The sequence below is a fragment of the Amphimedon queenslandica genome, unplaced genomic scaffold (genome assembly GCF_000090795.2).
Source record: "Amphimedon queenslandica unplaced genomic scaffold, v1.1 AMPQUscaffold_9684_Cont18172, whole genome shotgun sequence".
NCBI classification, from domain to species: domain Eukaryota; kingdom Metazoa; phylum Porifera; class Demospongiae; order Haplosclerida; family Niphatidae; genus Amphimedon; species Amphimedon queenslandica.
The window spans coordinates 368-4,077 of record NW_003550044.1 but is presented as its reverse complement, the minus strand read 5'-3'; the positions used below and the strand labels follow the sequence as shown (position 1 = coordinate 4,077).

Below are 3,710 nucleotides of genomic sequence, written 5' to 3'. Positions count from 1 at the left end.
TACATGCTAATGCGGAAGTCACATGACTTCTGTGAGTATATTCATGGCTTTTGGCAGTAAAAGGGGTGGGTATGCCATGTCACTGAAATAAAGATGGCCGTCTGTCCTGTTTGATTCTCTGTAAGCTCCTCCTCCTTCAGCTGTACGCGCATAAGGGAAAGCCTCTATCACGGCATAGATCTCGGCCCCTGGTTCTCTAAAGTACAAGCTAAAGCCACAAATTGAGCAACAATGCTTTATACTGACATGGTAGCTATCTTATTGACTTTGATTGTAGATCTAAATGCAAAAGCAGCAGAGATCACTTTTTCCTCAGCAAAGAAGTTTCCAGAACCATAAGTTTTGTGATCAAATGCACACTTTATTCCTTTTTAGAAAGGAATACACCTGTGAGTTAAGCAACAAACCTTTGATATAAGGGACAAAGTCATTGTGGAGAGGTCTGACTTTTGAAGACGGTGGTGATTCACTATTTTACTATTCTGACTTGCAACAATATCTTGTTTCAATTAAATCTTTACTATCACTAGTTTTGCCAGATTAATCATTAAAATTATAACATTAATACTGTTTTATCTGTATAATCATATTACTTTTAAAAATGAGAATCATAAAAAATTGATCATTAAACATAAAACAATCAGTAAATTAAAACAAAAAAATGAAGAGCTGTTAACTTTGTACTAGTATTAGTACTCTCAGCCGAGTTTTTACAGACCTATTAAGGTACACACACATAACTTCAAGTTTAATAAACATTAATCTACATATAGACACTCTAAAAAAGGTAATGTGATGCTTTTAAGGCAAAAATGCTCACAAGGCAAAACTCAACATTTGCAATGGTGCATGCCACATTTTGTTAATAAATAAGCATCCATAAAGTACAAAATGCACTGTTTTATACAAATAATACCAACTGCACTACAAAAAAATGATTACAAAATATCATAATATAGAATTAAAATCTCATAGAATAATGTTCTTAAAAAGCAGTTTTGACACTGCATTTAAATTTTGTGCAAAATTTTCATAAATATATATTACAATAATTAAATACCTCAACCTACTTTAGAATTATTACTACTGTACTTGTCATGAATTTACTACAAATTGAGAGAAAAAGAAGGCTCATTTAATGTAGTACATGGTTTAATGTAGTACATGGTAACATGCAAGTACAAAAATAAATGAACAAGGAGAGTAGATATGACAACTAAAAACTTATCAATGCAGCAAAGAATTATATAGAATTAGGACTTGCGACTAATGAAATTGATTTTTTATAATTGCCATTGCTATGAAACAATCGCCAAGAAGGTATTGTAGGTCAAATTTAAAAACTATTTTGCATGTTGTATAGTTCCCATAATGCTATAATGCTAGCTAGCATAATAGCATTATTCCAGCTAGTTAAGTACTCCTCCAGTAAAAATTGTTTTCACACACACACTTACCTACCATGTAAGTTCTGTCATTCATTTCAGGATAACTGATAGTTACATAAAAAAAATAAACCATAATTTTAAAAATATAAATTAATACATATTTAGTGTAGTTATCTATCAATATTTATGTTGTAATAAGCTTATAGCAAAATACAAGTAAATACATGAAAGTAAAACTAATGGTGTTAGCAAAAGTACATACAATATGAAAAATTTTAAATACATGGTAGATGAAAGGTAGATACATCATGCAATGTCTGGTTATTAATGACAAAAGTAATGATTGCCAGTAATTGCAATGGTAACTTTATTGCCATCTGTGCTCAGGCAATATCAATACTATATTATTAATGGTCCTTCATTGAATCTGATGCCTTAATGAATCTAAAATCAAGAGTTTATTTGAGACATAATGACAAAATACATTTTACAGTCAGAGACATGGGCATGTGAAAATTACTTACTCAGCAACCATTAACACAATCTTTTAAAGAATACGGCAATGTCCATGGAACAAACTGTTCTTGATTATGAGATGTTCACTGTACTAAAAGAGAGATAAACAGATGATAATTTGACTTGTACCAGTTGTAACTCTAGTTGTACAAGTGCATTCAAAAAATTAAATTGACTATGTTAAAACGTGTGCATCCATTATACCATTAACAGAAAAGGCAACTTCTTTATTTAAATCCTGAGATAGAGAATGCGCTTTTACTTTTACTCTTCGATACTCTATTTCCACAAGTAGGACCTTTAAACAAATTAATTCTAATAAAACAATAATCAATGAACAAATACCATAAGCAGTTTTCACACTTAAAATACAGATCCACCTTTAATCTAGTGCCAGTAACACATTTATAAAAAATTAATGAACAAATAAATCAAGAAATAATGATAACAATAACAGAAGAAGCAATCTATACACTAAGGTCCTTATCAGCATATACACTTTAACTTTTTGTGTAGGAGAAACGCTAAACAAAATGATAACGTTGAAATAGTAATAAATTGATATGAACAAGCATATGCCCCACCATCAGAAATGTCAATAAAAGGATCAAGTGTTGGTATACAACTAACTAAAATTTCTTCAATATCGCCCGTAAATTACTTTCACAGAGAGTATGTTCCCTACCAGCATCAGCATACTGCCGGTAAACCTTGTGTCGGGACACACTGGACGGCAATAGCTTGGCCTGCCCATAATCCTTCACTCCAGGTATCCTCCCAGGTAGTAATATGGCGTTGTCTTCAGCATAGTTCTCCAAAAATGCTACCACATCTTTAATGCCTTCCACAGAAACAGCATGACAAGGAATGCGACCAGTGTTCCCATGAACCCTTCAATAAAAATTTTAATTGCTCTCCTTTGGATTATTCTTATTATTTTTACCTAGGTTTTATTTCATTTTGAAGGAAATGCCTCCTCAAGTTCTTGTAAGTACCATTTCTGATAATGTATACGAACAAGAAGAGCTTCTTACATATCTATTTTTAAAAGATAAGAAATAACTTATTGTTATAGATATTTTTTGTTCAATACTTTCTTTCCCCTGTATTCATACTATTCTTCTGAACTGTTTCACAAGATGTTGAAGACTTTTCTCACTCTCTGAATAATAATAACAATAATAATAATACTCAATAATAATAATCATAATAATAATGATAATAATAATAATATTCCTTCTCACTCTCATAATAATAATAACAATAACAATAATAATAATGATAATAATAATAATAATAATGGAACACCTACTATGCTCAGGTATTAGGGTGGCTTAGGACTCATCTAACTTTCTCAACTTTGAGAGCCACAATCTTATGTCTTAGGGGCACACGTACCAAATGGAGATCAATGAATATGGCTGACAGTTTCCCCCATAACATTATTATGCACTAAAATGAACAAATTACTATTACATTAATTTTTTTTTCCAACACTATTTCTATTCCTAAACTACTTTTGTCCTACTTGGTGTATTTTGGTTAGTTTATAATAATAATAATAATAATAATAATAATAATAATAATAATAATAATAATAATAATAATAATAATAATAATAATAATAATAATAATAATAATAATAATATTCCTTTCTCACTCTCATAATAATAAAAACAGCAATAATAGTGTTGTTCTAGTTCTTACTTTTCAAATAGTTCTAGTTTTAGTTCTAGTTCTAAGCCTTTAATTTGTTTAGTCTTAGTTGTAGTTCTGGTTCCAAATTTTTAGTTTGTACAGTTCTAG

At 30.2% G+C, this 3,710-nt stretch overlaps 1 long non-coding RNA gene across 1 annotated transcript; it reads right to left on the bottom strand.

The window, feature by feature from the left end:
• Window positions 1-671: 671 nt before the first annotated feature.
• Window positions 672-3,078, bottom strand: LOC109590672 (uncharacterized). The gene is made up of 7 exons (XR_002189438.1): window positions 2,848-3,078; window positions 2,566-2,795; window positions 2,109-2,219; window positions 1,913-1,995; window positions 1,458-1,492; window positions 1,071-1,106; window positions 672-718 (listed from the first exon to the last, which is right to left on the bottom strand). It is a non-coding gene; the product is annotated as an uncharacterized LOC109590672 (long non-coding RNA).
• Between the last annotated feature and the right edge of the window lie 632 nt (window positions 3,079-3,710).